Below are 16,440 nucleotides of genomic sequence, written 5' to 3'. Positions count from 1 at the left end.
TGTTTTTAATGGAATCTTATTTCATTGGCATAGTTCACACAAGCACTTAAAGCAATTCTGCGCTTATCTGAAATCTAACAACCGCTCATTAGCCTTGTTTTAATCTGTGCCCTTGAGAAGTGATACCTATTCAGGAGAGAATTACAGGATACAGTAAAACCTCAGCAAGCACTTGTTGAATGAGTAATTTTAATGTATTGTCATGTCTAAACATTGATTTCAGTTTAATTATACTAGCTAATTGATATATTGTTGACATGAATCGTGTGATCGTTATAAGGAACATGAGCAAGGTATTTTATAGACATTAATATGCATTAAATTAGAAAAGGGTTTGAATATATAAAACTGATTTTTTTCTTCCCCCAAAAGTCAACCTTGAAGTGATCTAGACCTCAGTCATTGGCCCTTGCTTTAACTATACTCTTTCTTTCCTTTGCTGATTTTATCCAGTCTTTTTATATTTATGCTATCTCTGTTTCTTTTTTTTTTTTGGAGAGGTTTTTGCTATAGGGCACGTGCACTCGCCAGACAGACAGAAAAAAGACAGAGAGACAGAAAGCGAGAAATCACCCCCCAGGGCGGATGGCCACACCGCAATCCCTTCTCCTTCATTCTCCTCTCGGGATCTTGGGCACATACGCACACGCATCTAGCGTGAGTTTAAGCCACTGGGTCCAGGACTCGAAACACGGTCGACTACGTGGAAGTCCAGCGACATAGCCATTACGCCAACTGCTGGTCCCAATACTACCTCTGTTTCTATTCACACATCTTCATCTGAGGCCATTTTTTGTGTCTCTAACCTCTTATATCAAACCATGTGCTTGATAAAACTGAGAGGCATGTGAAACATAATCTGTTTCAAAGCAAGTACTCCAGATGTCTCCTATACTAAGCCTGTTTCCATAGCCTGCCTCTTCTGAGTGATGGCAACCAAATCCTGTAGGCTAGACAGGACAAACATCTTACTCTCGTTCTTGAATTTTCCTTTTTCTCTTACCCCCCCCCAATCTGTGGGAGATTTTTCTCCCTTTATAACATATCTAAAATTGGGTTGTTTGGGGGAGGAGTTGGTTCAGTAGGATATGAGGGAATGAGTTGTTATTTGGATCTGAAACCACTTTTCTAGTCCACCTTAGAGAATATTTTTAATCCAACATTTGAAATGGTTCCAGGGTTAAAATTCTGTGCCACTTTACTCAGTCTGTTTTGGTTGGTCTGGGATCCAAACCTGGACCTCCTCATGTTGTCCCAGCCATACAGAGTGGCCCCTTTGCTGCTTCTGCCACTATAGTTGGACCTCCTTTAACACTTATTTCTAGAAGCTTTGGAAAATCCATGCCTCCACTGGTCTCAGGATTGTTCCCAAAGGCCTCTTGATCCTACACATTCGCCAGGATGTTCACTTAACTCTGAGGATATATAAACAGTGTCCATCTGTGAAATCAGCACCTAGGGTGCCAGCGGTGCTGTTTATACTTTACAATACAACGCTTCCTGAGAGCTTACTGCCACTGTGTGCTGGGCATGGGTTATCCAGTGCCTTATATCATTAGGACACAGACAATTCAGGAACTGATGTAACTGGCAGAACTGGGGCTTAAATCTAAGCAGTTTGTTCTCAGAGCCTATACCTTTAACCTCTCCTTAGAACAGTTTGTTCTCAGAGCCTATACCTTTAACCTTTTCTTAGGTAAAATATTACTTTCAAAGAATGTGGTTTTAGCCAGAGGTTTATCTACAAGTATAAATAAAATGTTCAACAGTAAAAAGGAAACACACACACACATATATATATATACATACATATATATATATATACTTAAAATCAGATCCCTTTTCACAAGCTTTGCTTTGTTGAAGCTATTACCATCTTTTCCTTGAATTAGATCATTAACTTACTCACTTAACCCCCCAAACTCCCTAACTCCGCCCCACAAATTTCCAAATTTGTCCTATTTTGTATTAACAATACAACATTCATTCAGTGTGACTTTGGTAAAATGTATCAAGCAATGTCACTCTTCTGCTTAAAAACCCTACAAAGGGTTTCATTTATCTTTCTGAAAATACTGAAGCTCTGCAAGTCCCTCTTGCTTTTGTTCTTGTCTCACATCGTAGTCCTCTCTCTCTTGGTCACTTGTTTTCCATCCTAATGGCCTTTTTCTTCTTCACTTGTACCAGGACACCAGAAAGGTTACCAAAGGTCCTTGCTGCATTCACTGCCTCTGCATGCAATTCCCTCCTCTGGGCATCTGTATGATTTACTCTGCCATCATATTGAAGTCATTGCTCAAACTTCGTCCTCTCATTGAAGCTTTCCCCGGACATGCTATAAGATTATTACTTAATGCTCTTCCCTCCACCATGTTTTTGTTACCTCTCATTGTAACTGCTTGATTTACTTTCCTTTTCTGAAAGTACTTATTACAACCAATATAGTTTATAATCTTTACAGTTTAAAGTAATGCTAACATGCTAATTCTAAAGCAATTGGAATATGTATCTGCTTTATTCATTGATGAAGTCTAAGGATCTAGAAGAGTGACTGGCATATACTGAACACTCAACACCTGTTGACTATATAAATATTATGCTAAGTCACTTCAGTTTATATTGTATAGAAATAAAACAGTTACCTCATACATTCAATGATTATTTCATATTGTTTACATGTTGTTAGTATCACTTGAATATAGTCAATGTCCATTCACTGGACAATGTACTTGATTTTGTCTACATTATCTCATTAACAATGTTGTCATGGAAACAGAAAAACTTATTCTTAAAATACTTGAAATTTCTGTTTGATGTCACTTATAAAGAGATTATATTAAGCCTCATGACTATTATAAGCTCCGTTGGCACTTAAACATCTTACTTCCATTTTCGGGATTTAGGTGATCTGGATTCTAGCCCTAGGTCACATAGAGGATAACTGCACAACCTCAGGCAAAGAATTTAGAATGTACATCTTCAGCTTATGAAACTGAGAAAATACTTGTCCTGCAAGTTTTATAAGATGGCTGGAAATATCAAGGGAGAGTATGTAATTGAAAGATGCATTATAAGCATATGTAAGTGTCCTGTAAGTGTAATAAATCATTCTAATTACAAAAAACTATACATTTCAGTTTTTCAACATTGTATTCTGAGACACCAATAAGCTACTCTAAATTAAAATGTATGCTATAGCATGAAACTATGAATTTAATGATTTATAGAAGTTTGGAAACATTTTCAAAAATAATGTAATTATTAACATCTCATTATAACTTTCTTAATAATCATTTAGTTTGAACATTCCATTTTTAAATTTTTAAAACTTCTTTAAAAAAGAATTATTTAATTTTATTAATTATAATTATTAGTTTTTAATTTGATTAGAGAGTGAGAGACAGTGAAAATGAGACAGCAAGTCCCAAATCCAAGACTTGAACCATGGTTGGCCGTGTGGGAGTCCAGTGCCTCAACCACCATACCACCTGCTGGCCCCTAAAATTTCATTCTATTTTTTCTTCTTTATTTTTTAATAATTAATTAATCTATAATTTGACCAGCTAGGAACAGAAAAAGAGAGAAAGTAAAAAAGCAAGCCACCAGGTCCAAGTCTTGAACTGTGGTTGGCCATGTGGAAATCCAGTGCCCTTAACCACCAGGCCACCTGTTGGTCCCCAAAAGTTCCATTCTTAACAGAGATTTACACAAACTATAAGATATAAAGCAATTTATCTTCAAGAGCATCCTAATTGTGTTTATAATACAAAAAAGGATGAATTTTTATTGATATTATAGTAATAGAAAGAATAAACTTCTTTATTATAAACTTCAAATTATGTTCAGATCTGACATTGACAGTTATGTATTACTTTAAGAATAGTCCCTGGGAACCAGCAGTTAGCGTAATGGCTGTCGCTGGACTCCCACGTAGTCAACCACGGTTTGTGTCCCGGACCCGGTGGCTTAAAACTCACGCCGGGCGCGTCTGCGTGCGTGCCCAAGATCCCAAGAGGAGAATGGAGGAGAAGGGATTGCGGCGTGACCATCCCCCCTGGGGGGTGATTTCTCGCTTTCTGTCTCTTTGTCTCTCTCTCTCTCTGTCTGGCGAGCGCATGCGCCCTATAGCAAAAACCTCTCCAAAAAAATATTAATAATAAATTGCTAATTGTACAGTAAAGATGCTTGACACCTAGTTCCAAGGAAGGGGTTCATCACAGAGGAGTATTTTGTGAGTCATATTTAGGAAGGAAATCTTCGGGAGATGAAGAAAATTAAGAAAGGCAGCAAATAGGCAGAGAAGAACATACATTAAAAAAAAAAAAAAAAAGAATAGTCCCTAATACATTTTCCAATGTTTAAATTTTCAAGTTAAAATGCCAAGGGTTGATATATATATATATCATTATATAAATGATAGTCAATAGTAATAATTTATAGTATACATATTTAGATGTAAGTATAAATATATTTATAATCATATAGAGTAACCCACACTGTATTCAGAAGTCAAGATTTAGACCCATTCATGCTGACACAGACAGCAGGACAGCACTCTTCAGGGCTAGATCCACATAGGATACTATAGTTGGGACCTGGGGTGACTGGAACACTGTGTGTATATGCATTCCTGTGACTTTGGCTGGCCGGAAGGCACGGTGTTGGAGGGGACATAAAGTGACAAGGCACTATTGAGGGTACCTGTTTTTCTCTCCTTACACACACACACACACACAACACACACAAGCACACTCAGAATACATGGGCTTTAAAAAATGAAGATTAATTTCAAAATCATTTTCTGCTAACATTTATTGAGGCCTGCACACATTAGAAAGTCTTTTCATATGCATTATTTTCTTACACCCTAACAACTGTTGACAAAAACAAAATGCAAAGTATTTATTAGTCCCACTTTATGGAGGAAAATTTTCAGGACATAACACATTAGCTGAATTTGTTGACTCTATATCCTTTTATCCCTTATCTGTGTCACAGTACCTTATTCTCTATATTTTTTTATTTGAGACTTATATATGTGTGTTATATATCTGTATATATATCTAAGCAATATCATATAGAAAACTTACATTTGCACAGCAAACAGACCAAGACAGTTGTTAATTACTGAAGTAAGCTTATTCGCCTAGCATGATGAAATCCTCAAATGCATTTTTTTCTCTACTTTTTTAGACTAAAGTGAATAAGCTGCTAGGGGAATAACTTGATATTAAGAATATAAAAAAATAATTAACTTAGTGAAGGGCAATGAATATAGTTCTCTGGAACTTGAATTCCAGAAATAAGACAACTGTGTTTGATTTCCATTTGTGCTGCTTACACTACAGTCTTCAAATGTCTGTGCCTTACTTTTCTAGATTATAAAAGAGAAAAAAAATTACAGTACCTATTTCATATGTTCAGTCTGAGGAGTGAATAGTAGTACATATAAAGTGCTCCTGGACTTCTCTGACAGGAAAGTCTTTATTCATTTTGATTTTTATTTTGCATTTCTCTTCCTAATTCAATCTCCAGTCTTTCCATCTCTTTTTCTAAATTGCTTCTTTAATTACCAATCCAAAACACAAATTCAACCATCTTAAGCAGTTTAAATGATCAGCATCACTTTGCAACATTAAATCTTCCATACTCATCCACTTTGAATCAAACACTAGAGTCTCATTATTTCTCATGGCTGAATAATATTCCATAGTATATATGTGCCTTAGCTCTTAACCCAATCATCAGATTTTTGACACTTAAGTTAATTCCATGTCTTAGCAATTGTGAATAATGCTGTACAATAAACATGGATGTGCAAGTGTCTTTCTGTTTTCTTTAACTTTGAGTAAATACTGAGGAGAGAGATTACTAGGTCACATGGTAGTACTAGTTATAGGTTTTTGGGAAACTTCAATATTATTTTCCACAGAGATTGTGTTAATTTACATTCCCACCAACAGTGTTAATTTATAGCCTCAGGAGCAGTTGTTGTTCTTTATTTTATTGACCTTAGTAGATCCATTTTGTTAAATTTATTTATATATTTATTTTGATGAGAGTGAGAGAAGTGAGAGAGAAAGACAACTCTTAACAGAGGCTAATACCATAATTCTCCAACCAGTCTTCCAAGCCAGCCAGGATTATGGGTTCCTGTGCCTAAAACACACGAGTCAACCAGAGCAGACCCAGCAATGCTTGAAGAGCATCAGCACTGCACTACAGAACTGGCCCTTTCACTCACATTTATTTCTTCCTTTTTTTTCCCCTTTTATCTATGTTTATTTTACAATGAATTTATTCCAGTGTCATATATTTCTGTTTCTTCACTTATTTTTTTTTCCCCCTGGGATATCTTAACTACAGCCTTCTCTTTTAGCTTACGAACAATTTGCTTCTTCTCAGTAGTGATCATCTTGTGGCAGGGGAAGCTCATATATAGGGTAATCCAACTATGAGCTCTGTAAGTACAATGGTGGTACATCTTGGATCCCTTCTTCGCCTGAATATGCTTAATGACCAGATAATCTGCATCTAAGATCTTAAATTCAGCATCACTCTCTGCATTTTTAAGTACGTGCAGCAAAACTTCAGCACACTTTTTGGGCCAGTGACCCATGTCCAGCTCTACTGTTTGGCCTGGGCACATCTACCAATGCTTATGACAATGAATGACACACACTGCTTCTGTAAAGTGACAGCTTTCAGATACTTGGTGGTTTTTCAGATATGCATACCATGGGTGACTTGGGAAGTTTCATGGGTATTCTTAAAGTTAACATAAAGATTTGAATCTCATGATTTGCATGACCTTGTGGGATTCTCTGGGTCAAAGATCACCCTAGGCTGCTTATAATAAGAGATCTCACTTATGTTTCTTATCAGCAGGCTGAAAATATGGAAAGAAAGCCAACCCGTGGCTTGGTGGGTAAGGGAACTGGATCCCACACATGGCTGACTGAGTGGTTCAAGTCTGAGACTGGCAGCTTCAAAAACACACCTGGCAGGGACCAGCAGTTAGCGTAATGGTTATGCTGCTGGACTCCCACGTAGTCAATCACGGTTCGAGTCCTGGACCCGGTGGCTTAAAACTCATGCCGGGTACATGTGCATGCATACCCAAGATCCTGAGAGGAAAATGGAGGAGAAGGGATTGCGGCGTGGCCATCCCCCCTAAGGGGTGATTTCTTGCTTTCTGTCTGTCTCTCTCTCTCTCTCTGTTTGGCAAGGCCACGCACCCTATGGCAAAAAAAAAAGAAAAAAACAAAACAAAACAAAACAAAAAACCATCTGGCATACCCAAAAGCTCTAGAGAAGGCAGGAGGAGAAGGGATTACAGTGTGGCAATCCCCTGTGGGGGATACTTTCTTAATTTCCCTATCTGTGTCTCTCTGTCTCCTCAGTGAGTATACACACTTTATAGCAAATTGAAATAAAAATAAGAAGAAAAACATGAAAAGAGGAAGACTTAATACAGAAAGACCATTTGGAACATAAGTTGACAAACTATGATCCATGGACCCTATATGACCTACTGTCTGTGTTTGTAAATAAAGTTTAATTGAAACATAGCTACGCTCATTAATTTATGTACTATTTTTAAGTTAGAACAGTAGAATAAGTGAGTATCTGAGAGTCTATAAAGCCTGCAAAGCTGAAAATATTTACTTTCCAGAAGGGCCTAATTTATAAATTAGTTTCCAGTCCCTAATTTATAAAGTTAGCTCAATATCAAATTGTGATATGATTAGTGTCTGGACAAAAGAGTAAGTTCTAGAAATTAAATTTTCTTATATTTAATTCACAAACATTTGAGTATCTATGATATGCTAGTTATCTTGGGAAGTTGTAAGTAATCTGGAATAAAGTTCAAATCTTTTAGATTGAGATTTGAAATCATGGCAATTTCAGGTTCATGACTTTTTTCTTAAACTCTCTTATTAAACTGTCTCAGGAAATTATATTTCCACCAATGACCAATTTCTTAATCATCATCGTCTTTTCTATAGTTGATGAGCAATTAAGATCATTTTGAGATTTGTTTGTTTTAGGTACTAAAAGCCATGGCAAAGTTGACATGCTGATACCTTCAAAGACACACAGCAGAAAATTGCACTCACCTGTAAGAGAACCAACAAGGTTAATTACATTAAAATGATAAATAATGAATATAGAAAGCCAACTCAAAATATATTCTATTGAGCATCCTGTCATGATATATTTACATTAAATCAGGAAAAATTCTCTTTTCCATTGGAAATCATGTTTCTTTAACTTATTCTAAAGACAAGTTTTTAAAATTTATTTTTGTTACTAAATATATTCTTGAAAATATTGCCAAACAGTGGTCAAGAATATGACAAAGGCTCAGCCAAACTCTCTGCTGTTGTTGATGGCAGCTTGAAGTGCTTGTTTCACTCTTTTTTTTGTAGAATATTCACGAAGGTAGAGGATACTAAAACATGTCTGTGCTCTTATGGGATCTCTCTCATTCAAATGAGAAGGACAGCAAAATGCTATTTTTATATTCTTTAAATCTTATATTTATATTCTATCAGTTCCTATAAGAAACACAAGGAACTTTTTTTCTTTTCCTCCAGAGTCAATTTGTGTAAAGCCTCCCGAAACATCACTATGGTGGGATGCAAATTATTGTAGCCTTGTTCATAGCACACATTCTGTTCAAATGTTTCCCAATCATAATCTGTATTGCCAACAATTACATCTTTCAGTTCTTCAGGATAAAAAAAAAAATTGTAATCTCATTGTCACACACTTTATTAAATCCTCTCTGAAATTCTTCATAAGCTGCCAAGACAGAGATGTTGAAGATGTAATCAATACATTTAGAAAAATAGTCTCTCTTGTTAATCTGGTTGACAATAATGCAACTTCCATTAGGAATTAAGTCTACATTATTTATGTCCCAATGCATATTAAAATGGATATAAGAGATTTTTGTGGGACCAGCAGTTAGCGTAATGGCTAACTGTATAGAACAAAAAGACTGATTAAGAGAGGACTCTACCTGCCTAACTACCATAAATGAACACATTGATCTTTTCCTGCCTTCAGACTGAAGCTGAAAAATCCGCTCCTCGTTGGTGCCAAGTCTGCAGACTTAGAACACACAACCAGCTTTTGTGTTTCCAGGATGACTACCTCATATGTTGAGACCTCTGAGCCTCTATAATGATATAAATGCCTTATAGTCAATATCTGTATACTGAACTATATCTATCTTAATAATCTATCTTAATAATTTTACTTAATTTCACTTTACTTACTTAGAGAGTCAATTGTTCTATGGTTAACCTCTCTCCATCTCATGAAAACCTTTATAGTATAAAGAGGGTAACAATTCTTGTTCTTTTCATTTATTTTATATGTTCAATTACTGTTCATCACTACAGCTTGTAAAATGAATCTACCCAACATAAACACACTTCCTACCAGTCCAGCTGAAGATTTCATACATGTTATCATCTTGAAGGTAACAATTCAAAAAACATACCATACAACAATTTAGAAAATTTGTCACAAGAACAGTTGGATTCTTTATAGTGGTTTATATATATTTATGGTGAGAGCCAGGGGCTTTTCACATCTATTTAATTTTGTTTGCATATTATGAAGTCACTTTAAAATTTATATTGATTAATAAGCAAATAAATAACAGATATTAAAATTTAAAAAATGTTTATAGGCAATAAATAGTACTTATGGTTGGATAAAATACCTTTTATCACTGTATATATAATTAGGATGTTTGGGAAAAGGGTCCTAATCACCAAAAAATAAAACAGATACTGCATTCTAATATATATTGCAATATCATTTTAGCATTTGCATAAAATAATTCCTGTCTAATGAAAATATTATAATCATGGTTAAAAAGAGTTAGAATGTCTTTTCATAAATGGCATAAAAATTGTTTTTCCTAATGAATTATACTTTCACTAAACACCTCCTTCACCCTCCAGGTTTACGTGTTCTTTCATAAATGGAAGTAGATTCTTTTTCATCCTCTAATTTATTTCTTTCCTTGATTACCAGATAAAATTTAGATGTTCTACATCTGGAAATTAAATTCCATTGTTTGCGAACTATGTTAATTTCAGACTTAACTTTAGCAAAGAGATTCTTGAAAAAAGGTGCTGACATTGAATCTCAAGGCAATTTGTTCAGGATAGAGGCAGCTGAATTAGACCCATTAACTTCAATCGGAATTCAACAGCTACCCTGGGAAAGCTTGTCCCAGTGAAAATGAGTATAGCCAAATTTAAGGCAAGGTATATGAGAACATCTGAAAGTGTAATGTGGTGCAGTCTTTTAGTGTGGCCGATTAGTCACACCCAGAAACTTGTTTTAAAAGTCCAGACAGACAATGAAAACAGCTACAAGAGAAAATAAAGAGAAGTTTTGGCTGCCCCTGGGAATTTCACTCAGTGGACAAATGATTTAAGTGAACCATAAACCACATCTCCCACTATCAGATAACTTTTGAGTGGGCTAATTTTGTGGAGAAGTCACATTTAAGTATTATATTAAAATGTGTCCAGATTATTCCTCAGCACCTTATAGTTTTACTTTGCTGTATACAAAAAAACATTTTTTTTTTTTTGGAGAGGTTTTTGCTATAGGGAGCGTGCACTCGCCAGACAGAGAGAGACATAGAAACAGAAAACAAGAAATCACCCCCCGGGGGGGATGGCCTCGCCGCAATCCCTTCTCCTCCATTCTCCTCTCAGGATCTTGGGCACACATGCACACGTGCCCGGCGTGAGTTCTAAGCCACCGGGTCCGGGACGTGAACTGCGGTCGACTATGTGGGAGTCCAGTGACCTAGCCATTACGCCAACTGCTGGTTCCCCAAAGAAACGTTTTTAAAAATGAACTTAAATTCTTATTTGAAATGCTCAGGGATAGTTGCTATTTAATACTTCTGAAAACAAATGGTCAATCATTGAAACTTATGCAAATCCATGGGACCAACAGTTAGCGTAATGGCTATGTAGCTGGACTCCCACGTAGTCCACCGCGGTTCACGTCCCAGACCCGGTGGCTTAAAAGGTTCGCGTTCCAGACGCGGTGACTTAAAACTCACACAGGGCACGTGTGCGCGCGTGCCCAAGATCCCGAGAGGAGAATGGAGGAAAAGGGGTTGCAGCGTGACCAGCCCCCTGGGGGGTGATTTCTCACTTTCTGTCTCTCTTTATCTCTCTGTCTGGCGAGCGCATGTGCCCTATAGCAAAAACTAAAAAAAAAAAAAAAAAAAGAAACTTATGCAAATCCAGAACTTGCAAATAAATTTTACTATTCTTTCTATTTTGGAGGAGAAGTGTCATATCTAGACTCAATGGCTGTCTACTTTTGTACATAATGCATACATGGGTACCTATGCCTATTCATCCATCCATCCACATATATCTGGGATTCGATTATTGGACAAGTGTTATATAGCCTAATGACTAAAAAAAACCACAGTAACTCCATATCAGTTGTGGAATAAAGAACAAACCCTCAAAGGGGTTTTGCTTTCCTTTTGTTCCCTGACCTTGCTTAAGGATTTAATTTATAAAAGTGAATTCTAGCTTTGCTGAGATTTCACAGGAATTAGGCCTTGGGATCACAGCCAGAGAGCAGATGTGTCTAAGAAAATGAAGAACAGGAGCATGCTGGCCTTGAGGGCAAGATGACCACAACTGTGAATAACAACTTTAGTGCTAACAGGTCTCCACGTGACCAAGAAAATTATTAATTACTATGCAAAAGAAATTGCAGCTCCCCTCTCCTCTTCTCTTTCTACTTTCCTTGTCTCTCCTCTTCTTAGTCTGGGATTTCAGAGATGATTTTTGAACATTATTTTGTCATCTTTCCAGTTTGCCCACCAGTATTATATTTTCTTGAGACCAGCAGTTGGTGTAGCGGCTATGTCGCTGGACTCCCATGTAGTCGACCGTGGTTTGAGTCCCAGACCGGAGGTTTAAACTTATGCTGGCACGTGCGCATATGTGCCCAAGGTCCTGAGAGGAGAATGGAGGAGAAGGGATTGCAGCATGGCCACCCCCTTGGAGGGTGAGTTCTCATTTTCTGTCTCTCTCTCTTTCTCTGTCCTTGTGGCAAGCATAAACCCTATAGAGAAAAAATCTCAAAAGAAAAAAAATTTCTATCTACCCACACTTGTTTCTGAAATATTGGCTTTCAAGTGGCGAGCCTGAGGTAGTTTAAATTACTGGGATGGACCCGCAGATGGAGTGGTAAAGAGGAATGGAAGTAAGTAAGGTGCCTGGACATTCTCTTAATGTCTGCAATGCAAGGGTTAATCTGTTGGGAAAGTTTGGAAATCAGAAAAGATACATAAACATATAATATTTATACTTTGTGTTTCAGAAGTGAAAGCGGAACTAAGGTTTAGATTGCTAGTAGGGCCTGTAAGTTATTTCCTTACAGCGCAAGCTGAACTTAAAAAGAACCCATTCTTTCTTTCCAAAAGATCACTGCTCTGAAGCACTTTCTATGTAGACATTCGGTATTTATTAAGATTAATAATAAATTGGGACCAGCAGTTAGCGTAATAGCTATGTTGCTGGACTCCCATGTAGTCGACCGCGGTTCGAGTCCCAGAGCCGGTGGCTTAAAACTCACGCCAGGCGCGTGTGCATGCATGCCCAAGATCCCGAGAGGAGAATGGAGGAGAAGGGATTGTGGTGTGACCATCCCCCCGGGGGGTGATTTCTCGCTTTCTGTCTCTATGTCTCTCTCTGTCTTTCTGGCGAGCACACGTGCCCTATAGTGAAAACCTCTCCAAAAAAATATTAATAATAAATTGCTAATTGTACAGTAAAGATGCTTGACACCTAGTTCCAAGGAAGGGGTTCATCACAGAGGAGTATTTTGTGAGTCATATTTAGGAAGGAAATCTTCGGGAGATGAAGAAAATTAAGAAAGGCAGCAAATAGGCAGAGAAGAACACATACATTTACTTTTCTACGTATGTGTATATTTATTAGGACAACTGAATAATGTTTTGAATTATACCTCATATAATCAACTCATTTAAAATCCTAGAATAACAAAAAATAAAATTGATACTATGGCCATTTACATAGTTGCACATACATTTACCAACACTGAGTAACACTGGAAAATAAATGCTTCTAAATTAATGAAATATATGACTCTCAATTCTAACTTTTAATAATGCTCCATGCTTTATAATAAAAAAATATTTATATATATATAATGTGGATATGTGTATATACATATATATGTGTCTGTGTGCATGTAAAATTATTTCTACAGCCTTTAGTAGAGTTTCTTGGACAAACAAGTGTTCAGTATTTGGTAATCAATATCAATATCTTTTGTGACTAAAACAGATAAATTGAGATGAATTGTTTCATCTGACTCACATAATTCTGTGAACTTAAATTTTTCAATGATTTATTTTATGTACTTCTGGAAGATTTATGTATTATAGGTAATGTTCAAATATTAATGTATTTCATATTTATATTAAATTGAAGTTCAATTATTGGAGTTCTCTTTAATATCTTAATGTTATCATCCTCTTGGACAAAAATGGAGAATCTTCCAATATCTTAGATCTTCTCTTACTGTACTTCTATCAGCCACCTTGAGAACATCTACTTCACACTCTAACTTGGGAATAAGCAAGCTATGACCTGTGGTCCAACCCCCCTTCATTTATATACTGTCTATAGTCACGTTCATGCTACAACAGAAGAGGTAAATGGCTGTGAGAAAAGTCACATGGACAAGCCTCAAATATTTACTACCTGGTCCTTTACAGAAACATTTGTCAACCCCTGAACTACATAGTATAGTGATCAAAATATTCAGTATAATTTTCTAACTAAAGTCTCTCTGCATAGTGTATAAAAAAATCTTCAAAGGAAAAAACTACAAGGTGTTAGAATGAAACTAACAGACAAATATGTCATTTTTCTTGAGGCTCTGCGTCCCTTTAATGCTACTGTACTGGAGTGTTTCTTCTACCGGTTTAGCTGTTTCTAGCAGTCACTTGATTTGTAGGGTTAGATTCCTCATCCTTAATTTCAACATGCCCAATTCTCTGAACAACCTTGGCCCAATTGCAAATCCAATCTTCCCATCTTAGTAAATGGCATTTATAGAACATATTGAACTTATCGGAAACTTAGACATCATTGTTGATACTTCAGCCTGTCTCCATTTCTACAACCAAGCTTTCACAATTCCTATATATTTTACTTCCTCAAGACCTATCATTTCCACCATCACCAACCAACAAAATCAAACTACCATTTTCTCAAAAAAAAAAAAAAAGTCCTTATTTGACTGAAACTCTCATTGAAATATGGTATTTACATATTTATTTTTTAAAGTTTTTTTGTGTGTTTGTTTTTGTCATACGGTGCATGAGCTTGCCAGAGAGAAAGAGAGATACAGAGTAAGAAGTAAAGAAAGGTATGTTGGGGGGATCAGCAGTTAGTGTAATGGCTATGTCGCTGGACTTTCATGTAGTTGACCGTGGTTCGAGGCCCGGACCTGGTGGCTTAAACTCACACTGGGTGCGTGTACATGCATGCTTAAGATCTCGAGAGGAGAAAGGAGGAGAAGGTATTGTGGCGTGGTCATCCCTCCTAGGGGGTGCTTTCTGTCTCTCTGTCTCTCTCTGTCTTTCTGGCGAGTGCATGCGCCCTATAGCAAAACCCTCTCCAAAAAAAGAGAAATGTCCAAGTCCTTGTTCTTTTTCATTTTGCTTGTTTTGTTCCACAAGCAAGGGAAAAGGAGAGAGACAGGTACTCAATGTCTTGATGCCATGATCCACTCCCAGCCTCAGACAGCCCTAGATTATTGGTACACATGTACCTTGCATATTCGGGAGTTTGCTGGGTGCACACCTGAAGTCTTCTCATGTGGGTCATCCTCACAGTGTGCCATTTTCCTGCTGTATCACCAACTGTCCCCATCCTTATCTTTATATTAAATCCAATACATAAAGTTTTAAAAATGCATTATAGGGACCAGCAAATGGCTGAACAGTTACTTCACTGGACTCCCATGCATTCGGTCATGGTTCAAGTTCTGGACCCAGCGATTTAAAACTCATGTTGTCTGCATGTGCTTGTGTACACAAGATACTGAGAGGAGAATGGAGGAGAAGGGAATGCAGGGTGGGAGAGGGGTGATTTCTTGCTTTCTGTCCCTCTGTCTCTCTGGTGAGTGCATCTGCCCTGTTGCAAAATAAATAAGTAAATTTTAAAAAGAGAAAGGACAGGAAGAGTGAGCTTGCGAACCTTTATACCTAGTCCTGAGTCCTGTAATTATCACCTACTGCCTCCTTTAATCATTTGAGAAATAATTCAAAGCTTTTGTGCCTTATTTTCCTCATTCGTAAAACTAGACATTAGGGAATGACTGTCTTTTCCTTTTAAATAATCTTATTTTTCTCGAAGGGTTTTCTGCTCTGAGTAACATTGAACTGTGCGGGACTAGCAGGTGGCGTGTTGGTTAAGGTGCTAGATACTCCCACATGGCCAACCACAGTTGAAGTCTCCGACCTGGTGGCTTGTTTTCTCACTTTCTGTCTCTCTCTTTGGTGGATCAAACTGGAAAATAATAATAATAATAACTAAAGTTAAATAAAATATTTCTTTAAAAAAAGATTAAACTGTGATACAAAAGATAAAGAAGATAAACCATCCAGTACATAAAAGAAAACTAAGTAACAAAGTAGAAAATTCGCCTGAAATTTCCAGAGGAAAGTGAATGGAACAATAGTTATTAAGGGCTTTATCATATGCAAAATCATAATTCAAAGCATGGATGATTTTATAATAAATTCTTTACTAACTTGATGATTATTTGACATAATTGCATTGAGTTAAAAGTACCATTCTGGCAACCATCTTTAGACTGGCACAGTGAACATACCTTGCACTGATTGAATTATTCCCACAATCCTCCAAAGTAATCAGTCTTTGAAAGCTGAAATTAAGAACATGTAATATGTAGCATAGTCTGAAATTATTAGAAGATGTAATGGCCATCTCTCATTGCAAGAGTATTTCAAAGTACAGAAATATTTAAATAGGTCACATTTATTTATACAACTAAACCATTGCCTTTGAAACTAAACATTAGTGCCTATTTCTATAGGTCCATTTTTTTTTACCAGAATCAGATTTTCTGAACTTCTTCTAAGAAAACATGCTGTCATTAGATATCTTAGGACTCTGCCCAGGAAGCAGTAATCAATGCCGTGTTATGGATGAATATATCATCTTCAAAAAGAATGACGGAATTCTTATCCAAAAAGACATTTATGGGCCAGCAGGGGGCATAGTGGCTAATATCCTAGATCCCACATGGCCAACTGTACAGTTCAAGTTCCAGTATGGCTTGAAAAATCTGCCAGGCATGTGCCCATGC

The 16,440-nt window shown here is 36.8% G+C and overlaps 1 pseudogene; it reads right to left on the bottom strand.

Annotated features, from left to right (window-relative positions):
* The window catches only part of LOC102503358 (3-hydroxyisobutyryl-CoA hydrolase, mitochondrial-like), a 78,160-nt pseudogene extending 63,182 nt beyond the window's left edge, over nucleotides 1-14,978 (bottom strand).
* Nucleotides 14,979-16,440: the final 1,462 nt, after the last annotated feature.

The sequence above is a fragment of the Tupaia chinensis genome, unplaced genomic scaffold, assembly GCF_000334495.1.
Source record: "Tupaia chinensis unplaced genomic scaffold, TupChi_1.0 Scaffold000225_1, whole genome shotgun sequence".
Lineage (NCBI taxonomy): Eukaryota > Metazoa > Chordata > Mammalia > Scandentia > Tupaiidae > Tupaia > Tupaia belangeri.
This window is presented reverse-complemented; position numbering and strand designations above follow the sequence as displayed.